The sequence below is a fragment of the Humulus lupulus genome, chromosome 5, assembly GCF_963169125.1.
Source record: "Humulus lupulus chromosome 5, drHumLupu1.1, whole genome shotgun sequence".
NCBI lineage: Eukaryota > Viridiplantae > Streptophyta > Magnoliopsida > Rosales > Cannabaceae > Humulus > Humulus lupulus.
Window position 1 is genome coordinate 124,799,563 of NC_084797.1, and position 11,771 is coordinate 124,811,333.

At 33.2% G+C, this 11,771-nt stretch overlaps 1 long non-coding RNA gene across 1 annotated transcript; it reads left to right on the forward strand.

The window, feature by feature from the left end:
- Positions 1-2,005: 2,005 nt before the first annotated feature.
- LOC133780598 (uncharacterized) lies at positions 2,006-5,748 on the forward strand. Its single transcript, XR_009869439.1, has 3 exons — positions 2,006-2,291; positions 3,841-3,906; positions 4,969-5,748. It is a non-coding gene; the product is annotated as an uncharacterized LOC133780598 (long non-coding RNA).
- The last annotated feature ends 6,023 nt before the right edge of the window (positions 5,749-11,771 follow it).

The window sequence follows — 11,771 nt, forward strand, 5'->3', positions numbered from 1 at the left end:
AGCTGGTTAAATTTTAAAAAATATCACGTTTTTCAAACCAATTAATAAAATATTATTTAATAAATGTGATTTAAATTAACTTTGGTTAATTATTGATAAATCCTATTTAAATTAAATTAATATTGTTCAAAATGACCTAAACCAAGTTGATTATTGATAAATGAAATTTAAATTAACTTTTGTTAATTGTTGATAAATTTCATTTAAATTGACTTATTTATTTTTGCAAAAATTTAATTAATTCGAATTTTTGATAAATTCTAGAAAATTAATTGTGTAATTTTTGCAAATGAAATAAATTGTGGTATTTATGCATAAATTCATAGACTTGCTCATATAGTAACATGATTAGGGCCCATCCAATTATAACATGTATGTTTGCACTATATGTTGTATTTTTGCAATTGGACTTAGATGCATATAGTGGCCCATATGTTTGATTAATATATGGATCTTGCTAAATATAACTTTCATAAAATGATAGGTTTTATTTGGGCCCATTAGAAAATGTACAGTTTAAATTCCTCTATTGTAGGTGGTTCCACTTGTGAATGGCCATTTACTTTACATGACTATAGTGGGCCTAATCAATTAATAACAATTAATAAAATAAATGTTTAAATTCCTGTCTTTTTGACCTTGTATGGAAGTATGATGGTTTTAGTAGTAGGAACGGCATACTATACCTAGCCCTCCTCCATACACTCTAGCGCATAAAATAAGAAATTTTGTTTTCTTATTTTGATCGAATAGTAGGTTGTTAATAATGGTGTACATTATTAAATGAGTTTACAACTCTATTTAACTAATGATATTTTTTGACTCTCGCCAACCAGGACAACGATATCATAGAAGAGTTAAAATCCTACAGAAATAGAGATATGATTATTTTGGTATTTTTTTTTCACATCTTACATATTTATGGTATATGTTGTGCTATTTCTTGAAATTAGAGTGAATAGAAGTTTTATTGAGCAAATGTTATTGATTTCTATTTTATTGATAATAAGTAGTTTTAAGTATGGTTGTATCTACTCCCATCCTTTCTCAACTTTCGATGGAGAAACTCACTGGAGAAAACTTCCTTAAGTGGAAGCAGAATATCAACATAGTGTTGATTGGTGATAATTCCAAGTTCGTCATGACTGAGGAATCCCCAGAAGTTCTACTAGAAGGAGCTACCAAGTCTGTAAGAGACAAATTTGAGCATTGACAGGCGGCCAATAACAAGGCACGATACTACATGTTGACTAGTATGGCCGAAACTGTAACGTCGTACGTTTTTGGGTACCTTTAAACGACTCGGGTCGGGATTTTTCCCCCGGGTTAAGAATATTATTTTAAATAATATTATATTTTGTTTGTAAGTATTCCATGAGTTATTGCTAGCCAAAATATGAATTTTGTGATTTTAAAAGTCAAGATAAGACTTTCGGTCCTGGACCGACACAAAAACCCTGATCGGGTAAAAATCTCGGAAAATAAAATGAAAAATCATGGCAATTATATTTTGGGCATAAAATACATTCATAAAAGTTAAAGTCTGGTCAAAAATAATAAACCTAAAAGAAAATGGAAATTTTAAGGCATTTTGTGGTAAATGCCTAATTTTGCCGAAATTGGGAATTTTATTCCATGAATGGACCTTAGGTTAAATTTTATTATGTGATTAATTAAATTAAATGTGAGAGACATTAAATTTAATTAATTAATGTTAAGTTTGGTGATTAAAACTTAATAAGAGTGAAAAAGGTGTCAAAAGCCAATTTGGACTTTTCTTCTTATGAAACCTTTATAAAAAGAAAATATATATTTAATGATCACATATATGGCAAAGGGTGGCCGGCCATGTGGTCTTTTAGAGTTGTGTGAACCCAATTTTATAAAGTTTAACTCCCATTTTAATTAAGAAGTCAAGTGGGCAAGTGGGTAGAAAAGCACTCAAGTGTTTTGTGATATTTTGAAGAGTTGTATGAGCCATTCTAACCCCCAAATCCGACCACTCTCCCTCCCTCATTCACTCTCATCTGATTTTTGAAGACTCTCTCAAGTGTTCTCTCCATTTTCAACCCCAAGAACACCAAAGAAACTTGGAAGCTAAGTCTTGGTCTAGGAAGGGTTTTCCCTAAGGTAAAGTTTCATTAATCTAGACTTTTGTCAAGTTTTAATCATAGAGTTTCAAATAGCTAATTACCTATGTTGTTGGGGGAAGTTGGTTAGGGTTTTTGAAAGGTTTTGGAGGAGCCAAAGCTAATAGGAAGGTCAAAACCTTAAGCAAGAACACCAAAGAGGTAAAAAGTTTACTTTTGATGATTTTGTTGTAGGGTTTTTAGTTTTAAGCATTATTTTGTATATCTAATGCTTAAAGTTTCTTGTTGGTGATGTAATAAGGTTATGGTAGTTGTTTAATAATTTTTATGATGCATGAGTATTGATTTTTGAAAATGGGAACCAAAACCCCCAAGGGTTTTGTAGGATACCCTAAAACAAAACATGTTTTGAGCTGTGACTTCCAAGGGGTCAAGCAGCCACTGTATATTGGTTTTGTAAACTTAAATTGTACTGTGATGTTGTTGAGATTGAGTACATAAAATTGAGCTTTTGAAACACTAAAAAATGTTTAGAAATGAGTAAGTTATGCTATTTTAAAGTTTAGGTAAAAAATAGTTTTTTCAGTATTCTTATTTTCGGAACCAAGTTTGGACAGCCACTGTATAGGGCAAATGAACCCAGTTTTTTCTAAAATTTTGTGGACATATTTCTGGCATAACCTATTAGTCCACTGTAAAATTTGGTAAGAAAATATTAAACGGTTTGAAAGTTATTAACTGTCAAAGTTTGGAAAAAATAAGGACTTGAAAATAAGGTCATTTTTACCTCATTGTTGGAAAATGATTTCACTAATAAAAAATGCTCATTTTGACCTAAGATTTTACAAAGACCTAAATGGCATAACAAAAATGGAATTGGGAAATTTTGGTAACAATTGGGTAAGTAAATTTCAAGTTATGAACTAACGAAGTATGTAGTTAAAAATGTGAAAAATAGGCTTTTCACACTTAGTGTAAAAATGAGATTTTGGAACATAAGGTAAAAAGTAAAATTTTGCTTATTTCAAGATATAAATTGGTAAGTCTTGAAATCATATTTTCACTAAAATTACCCCTTTGAGTTTAAATGAATTATTTTTATTAAAGATTTTTTATTCTTTCTAAAAATAAGAGATTTAATTTATTAATAGTTAATAAATTAAAAGAGGGTTTAAAACCCTATATTTTGAGAAAATAATTAAATGAATTATTTTTCTAGTAAGCAAAAATTGATTAATTGCTTATGGAAAATTAATTAGTCAAGATGATAAATTTATAATGGTTTTCCTAATTAAGACAAATTAGGCAATTTTCTTAAATTGGTTTTTAGATATTAAAACCTTAAGAAAACTAAAAGGAAAATTTAAAGAGTTTATTTTCTTTAAAAATAATTAAGGAATTTATTTGTATTTTCTGGATATAATACCGGCTAAAATCTTACATATTTTAACCGACTAGTCGAAAGTGCGGGTTAATAGTGATACCTTGAAAGAATAAGATTTTTAGCGGGTTGTGGGGAAATACCATTGTGATACTCGAGCCTAGGTATCGAGACCTTAGGATAGGTCTCCCCGAGACTTAGGGTTTAGTCTCGAATATTTTGTATGACTTTCCTTAATAGGTTTAAAACCAAATAAGGATTATAAATCCTTACAAATGACTTTTATTAAAATGACCAAACTGCCCAAAATAATAATAATGAATTATGAGTGCCATAATTAATCCGAGTATACTGTATGGATAACTACAGTATTGGATAAGCGTAACTGGACTGAACGTTGGAGGGTGAAAACTTGCTGAGCGCTAAGGACTCCAAGTAAGTCAACTTATATTGTATGGCTGCAACATGAAATGATTATTGTCTTGTATGTTAGTATAGGGATACATGCATATATATAGGCTGTCATAGAAAGTTGCTTAGAGACGTTAGTCTAGTGAGTGCTGATTTAGAAAATATGAACGGTAGAAGTCCGTCATATCCTAGACGGTTGATCCCCGTCACACTGCTTGATTTTATTTATGTCCGGTTCATTACCGCGACGAGTGGCCATGAGATGAGGATAAGCTGGTTAAACCTAGGGGCGCCAAGATAAATGGGACCTAGGGGCCTTCATGCTTACTTAATCATTGGACAGTTAGAATCCGAGCAAGTGCTCTGATAAGTTATTCCCGGATAGTAGCCGTGAATATTGGCCATTCAGTGAGAGTGCCTAGAGATACTAGGGGTTGCCAAGATTGAGTGAGGCTGAACACCCTAGGGGCAACTGCTCACCAGCACCACTGATTAACATAGAAGTCTCCGTAAAACCGTGTAAATTGGATTACACTCTTGAATAAGTAGCGATGCCCTAGGTAACACGATAGTTACCCTTGATGAGAATATTTATTGGCTAGATCTTAGTGTGGAGACTCGGTTCTCTTTTACAGATTAGAAATTATGTTGGAGGGCGCGTTACACCTGAATTGTTGGAAATTATCGAGCGTTGGTCTCAAATTATATTGTGATATAATGTATCTGCTTGCTCTGGGATTTTCTGAGTGCAGGGATATAATTGTTGATAAGATATAGTTGTGATATAATATATCTGCTTGCTCTGGGATCGCCTGAGTGCAGGGATATAATTGTTGATAAGAATTAGCTGTGATATAATATATCTGCTTGTTCTGGGATTTTTCTGAGTGCAGGATTTTTATCTAGATATGAATTAATTTATCCTTGGTTATCAGGCATGACCATAAGTTTGCCAGGATGCTTTAGCGTTCTTGAAATTGATTGTGTAGGGTCCCGGATGGGTCTAGAACCCTAATTCTCTATATGCTTTGTTTGAAAGTTGATCTTACTAAGCGTTTTCGCTTACCTAGTTGTTTCATGTTGTAGGTAAGTGCAAGGGCAAGGCAGAGCAGTGAGCGCTGGAGTCTTCCTTGCAAATGTACATGTGGACCGACCTTTTGGGAAGCCGTTTTATTTTTGGAAATGTTGTGTAATTTTCCTAAGCAAGGCTCACTCTACTCTTTATAAAATATGTTTGTAACTAAATGTTAAGTATGGCCATACGACTTTTTAAAAAGTTTTTTTTTTATACGGGTTTTTGAGACATTTTGTTAAATGAAAACATTTATATTTCCGCATTATCGAGTCTTGAAAATCTGGGTCGTTACAGAAACTCTCAAGACAAATATGGAGAATGTCGAGACGGCCTATGAAATTATCGACCAGTTCCAAGACATGTTCGGTGCAAAGTCTGTGCAGACTTAATTTGAGGCCACCAAGAAATATGCCAATGCTCAGATGGCACCCTCTCTGCACATTCGTGATCAACTCAACTATGGTCTGACGCAGCTCATGAACCAACTTCAGACTTTCGAGTCAATCATGGGTGGACTAAGTAAGGGAGGAGAAAAGAAGACTATTGTTGCTACTGCTGATCCAGCTAAGGCTGAAGCTAACCAAGCTTAGTCTTCGAAAGCTAGAAACAAGAGGAAAGATTGACAAAACAACAACCCAAGGCCTACAAAGGATGCAAAGATGAGTGCACAACCAAGTGCACAGACACCTAAGGGGAAGAAATAGAAGAACAAGAAAGGTAATGGTAAGTGCTTTCACTGCAAAGAGAAGGGGCATTGGAAACAAGATCTCCCCAAGTTTCTAGCAGCGAAAAACAAAGGTAATGATTATAGTTCATTTATCTTAGAAACACGTGTTTTAGAGAATGGTAAATCCATTTGGATTATTGATTCTGGATCTACTAAACATGTTTGTAACTCTTTACAGTTTCTTGAATCGTGCGAGGAAGTGGATGAAGGCGGTTTAAATTTTAGAGTTGGGAACAGAGCATTCGTTACGGTCCAAGCTAGAGGAAGAGCTCGCCTAAAGTTTGAAAATAAATATTTAATCTTGAAAGATGTATTTTTTTTATTCCGGATTTTAATAGAAATTTAATTTCAGTTTCCATGTTGCAATTAGAACAATTTGTTATGACTTTCACAAGTTTTAATATATCTTTTTCTTTTAATGGATTACAATTGTGTATTGCATGTTTGGAAAATGAGCTTTATATTCTGTGACCTAACGAACCCCTTGCTCTTAACAATGATTTATTCAAAGTAGCTAAACCTAGGACCAATAAACGTCAAAAGACCGATAATGATAACATGACGTATTTATGGCATTTGAGACTAGGTCACATTGGCTATGATAGAATTCAAAGAATTACAAAGGACGACCCTTTGAGGGAACTCACCTTAGGTGAATTACCTGTCTGTGAATCTTGTCTAGAAGGCAAACTGACCAAGCATCCATTCTCTACAAAGGGTAGTAGGGCCAAAAAACCACTTGGACTTGTTCATTCAGATGTTTGTGGACCTTTGAATGTACAAGCCAGGGGTGGTTTTGAGTATTTCATCACTTTCATTGAAGATTACTCTAGATACTCATGTCTTTACCTAATGCATAGGAAATCAGAAGCATTTTCAAAGTTGTAGGAATTCCTAGCTATGGCTCAGAACCAATTAGGTAAAAGTTAAAGATCTTGCGATCTAATAGGGGTGGAGAATATTTGGATATGCAGTTCCAAGATCATTTACATGAACTTGGGATTTTATCATAACTTACTGCCTCGGGTACTCCACAACAAAATGGTGTAGCGGAACACTAGAACAGATTTATATTGGAAATGGTTAGATGCATGCTTAGTTACTCAACTCTGCCAACTTCATTTTGGGGACATGCAATTGAAACTGAAAATTACATTCTAAATGTTGTACCATCGAAATCAATTCCCAAAACACCTTTAGAATGCTGGAATGGTCGTGAACCTAGCTTATGTCATTTTAGAATCTGGGGGTGTCCCGTCCACGTCCTGAGGAAATAGTAAGGAAAACTAGAACCGCTAACTGAAGTTTACATGTTTGTTGGCTATCCTAAAGGCACTCGGGGTGGACTTTTCTATAGTCATTTAGAAAATAAAGTGTTTACTTCTTCGAATGCTACTTTTTTGGAAAATGACTATGTCCAAAACTTCAAATCGCACAACAAAGTAGTTTTAGAGGAGATGGTTGAAGAATTGACTCCAACCAATTTTACATCATTATCAATGCAATTGATGATGAAATTCCCACTCTTCATGTCCAACTGACGCAAGTCGATTTAAATGAAGAAAGTACCATTGTTTCTAAGCGAACAGTCATAGAGCCTCGTCGTAGTGGGAGGGTTTCTAAGAACCCAGTTCGCTATGGTTTGGATGGTGAAACCAATATGGTTGTTGATGACACTAGTGACAATGATCCGTTGTCTTTCAAATAGGCAATGGCTAGCCCTAAAAATGAACTATGGCTCGAAGTCATGAAACAGGAAATGGAGTCCATGTACTCAAATTCCGTCTAGGATCTTATGGAAGCACCTAGTGACTTTTGGGCCATTGGGTGCAAGTGGATCTACAAGAAGAAATGAGGTGTTGATGGAAATATCGAAACTTGTAAAGCTCGACTAGTGGCAAATGGTTATACCCAAAGAGAAGGCGTGGTCTATGAGGAAACTTTAGTCTGGTGGCCATGCTCAAGTCCATTCTCATCCTCCTATCAATAGCAGCCGCTCTCGACTATGAGATCTGGCAAATGGACGTCAAGACAAATTTTCTTAACGGGAAGCTTGACGAAGTCATTTATATGGATCAACCAGAAGGATTTAAAGTAGCTGGACAAGAAGGAAAAGTTTGCAAGTTGAATAGGTCCATTTATGGACTTAAGCAAGCTTCTCGTTCCTGGAACCTTAGGTTTGATGAAATAATCAAAACTTATGGCTTTGAATAAAATATTGATGAGCCTTGTGTTTACTAACTGAAGGCAAATCAAATAGTGGTATTCCTGGTTCTTTATGCAGATGATATCTACTCATTGGAAACAATGTTAAGAAATTGTCAGGTGTGAAGAATTGGCTGAACACTCAATTCCAGATGAAGGATTTGGGTGAAGCAAGTTATGTTATAGGTATCCAGATTATTAGGAATTGAAAGAACAAACTCTTAGCTCTATCTCAAGCAGCTTATATTGATAAAGTGCTTGAACGTTTCTCAATGACAAATTCCAAGAAAGGACGTCTACCATCCCGACATGGAATTTTTCTTTCAAAGAAGTAGTCTCCCCAGACTCCTAAAGAGGAAGATGCAATGAGAAAAGTTCCTTATGCATCTGCAGTTGGAAGTCTGATGTATGCTATGTTGTGTACTAGACCAAATATCTGCTATGTAGTGGGAGTAGTGAGCATGTATCAACCAAACCTAGGATCAGTACATTGGATGATAGTTAAACATATTCTGAAGTATTTAAGGTGGACTAGGGATTATATGTTAGTCTAAAAGGGTGGTGTTTTGAACCCTGTAGGCTACACCGATTCAGATTTTCAGACTGATGTTGATGATAGGAAGTCTACTTCTGGAATGGTGTATACTCTTGGGGGTGGAGCTGTGATACGGAGAAGCGTAAAGAGGCTGCGATCTCAGATTCCACCATGGGGGCTGAGTACATAGCTACGTCTGAAGTAGCTAAGGAAATAGTTTGACTAAAGAAGTTCTATTCAGATCTTAGTGTTATTCCAGATATGGATAAACCGGTTGTGTTGTTTTGTGACAATACAGGAGCGATAGCCAACTCAGAAGAACCTAAAAGTCACAAGAGGAGTAAGCATATAGAAAGGAAGTATCACATAATTCAAGAATATGTGGCCAGGGGAGATGTGAAGGTTATGAAGATTACATCTGAAGACAATCTTGCAGATCCGTTTATGAAGACACTAGCAAAAGCTACATTTGATAAGCATATCAAGGAAATGGGATTAGTAGAATTAAGGCATTAGTTTCAATTAGTGCAAGTTGGAGTTTGTTGGGATTTTATGCCCTAACTAAAACCCAATTTCTTTGTAATCTCATTTATTATCAATAAAAGAATAGAAATCATTTTTTGACTTGGTCAATCACTTTGCTCACATGTTTTATTTTCATGATTATTTGTTTAATATAAACTTCTATTAAATCCCAAGCATATAACTAATCATATATATATAGTGACGTAGTCACAGTGGAATATAAATATGATTATATGTTCAAAATATGTTAGTCCTAAGATTAGTCAGTGCACATGATTTACACTGACATGCCAATCTATGATATGATCTACTTACACATTGCAGTGTTATGTTTTTTCTAGAACATTAACAAAGTAGATAAGATCAGATGTATTTGTTACATCAGACATGACTGATATTGATAGTAGAGAGAATAAGTAAACATACTGTTATTATCTATTGCAGTCATATCATATAGTTGATCGTAGGTCAATTCAATCTCAATTCTGAGTGGTTAGTATTCTAACTGATTATATTATTTGAGTTCTTTGACTTGTTCGTTACCAGGTTACCCTATGGACTAGCCCATACTTACATCTTGGGAACTCGGTAGTATAATTGAGTGGAAGTGTTAATCATAGATATAAACATCAATAACTTTTGATGAAGAAGATGTTAGGATTAATGCCCTAAAAGCATGTAAAGACATTTTATTGGTTTTAGATAAAAGTACAATTTTATTATATTTGAATGTTATAATTATTGTTTGAATTAATTATATAATAATATCAAGAAATTTCCCTATTCATTAATGAGAATATGATATTGTATTAGTATGAGAGAATTAAGATCATATATAATGAATAAAATAGTCAGTAACATATAAAAGTAAGAAATCTTTAATGAATGGTTAGTAGTACGGTTTGCTAAGCATTCGAGATGCAAGTAATCTAGATTCAGATTACTGATGTGGATAGACATCTTAGTAAAGGTGTTGTATATAATAGTGATTATATATGACAAGATCGATGAGATTTAATTATCTTTATAAACTTGCCGTTTGACGTAAAGATTTAATTCTTGTCATAATAGATGATCATTTGTAGATCAGTCTAAATCTTGAGTATTCATGAACTCCTGTTTATGTTTATTGGATCTTTTGATTCACTCGTTAAGCTCTCTTATAATAATGAGGCTAATGACTTTTCTTTTGGAGATTCAATATCATGGATGGCTGGGAACATGAATTACAATATTGGAATCCATGCTTTCCTAACAGGTCGAATATTGGTTCCCTTAAGGGTTGATTTTGGATCTGAATAGTTGTTGAGCTCAAATCTATAATTAGATTATAGATTAATTATTCGCTAGTGAATTAATGGTACTTAAGGATCAAGAGGTAATTAGAAGGGTAAAACAGTAATTTTGACCAACTCTAATTAACGAACTAATAGATGGAGGACAAAACTACATAGATTGATTATATCAATGGACTACTATTGAAAACTCTGTAAATATAATTCTATAAATACTTATTGTGCAATTCCATATTTATTGTGGAGTAATCATGGAATTAATGAATAAGATTATTAGATTAAAGAGTTTAATTAATAATCTGGTTTATTGGAGCTTCATATTATAGGTCCATTGTCCCCAGATCACCTTTATCCTACACTGTCAAGGGTAAGGATGTCAAAAGCAAGATTTATTAAGATAAATGACTAAATTGCAAAGGAATTAATTTTCTAGGGCAAGGAAATAATTATTTGATCATATGGGTAATTGATTAATTGTGAATTAATTAATTGTTTAACTATATAGTTTTTATTTTGAAAAAATATAGGTTAAAATTAATATTAATCTTCTTTGGATTAATATAAAGAGTTAAAATGATAAATATCTTATTTATAATATGATATTTATTTATTTAATTTAAAACTGATATTTTAAGATAAAGCTAATTTTGAATTAACTTATATTTATGTTGGAATAAATATCTTGTCTTAAAAGTTGATTAAATAAGCAAATGAGAAAGTTAGGGCAACCCTAATAGGGTTGGGCGACACACACTGTACAGTATAGTGTGTGGTGCCTAGCATCACGGTTTTTATCCATGGGATTTGAATTCTGAATTTCAAATAATTTTGTTTAATCAGTTATTTAATTATTCTTTTTAAATATGATTTAAATAAATAATTTAATGAAAATATCTAATCAGTTTAAATTTGAATTGCATTTTAATTAAATAAAGATTATTTAATTAGATTAAATATCTTTATAAATCTGATATACATAATATTCAGAAAGGGATGGTCAATCAGACTCTCTCTCTCTCTCTATAAAAGGTGATAATTTTCTCTAAACCTGAAAACTATTATAAACCTTCTCTCTGTCAAAACTCTCTAGATCTCATGTGTTGAGTACATCTAGGGAGTCACATAAAGCAACCTTTTGAATCCTACGTGCCCACACACGTCATTGTGTGTTTGAGGATTGGTCTGGAAGATCAGGGTGTGAGATCTCAGAACACTGGATAGGAAGATCGTTTATTTATACAAAAAGACTCAAGGACACTAGATAGGAAGATCGTTGATTTATACAAAAAGACAAGAGGTAATCCCTGATATATATATGTATGCGATTTAATATTTATATATGTATATATTCCTGGATTGTATTAATATTTATTAAAATGAGTCCATATATTCCACTGTGTACCTTTGATTTGATCATTTAATACCAACAATTGGTGCCAGAGAAATTTATACATATATATATTAAATACTATGTGGGTTTCTTGCATTTGTTATATGTATGTTGATATGTATATTGAATGGATTGAT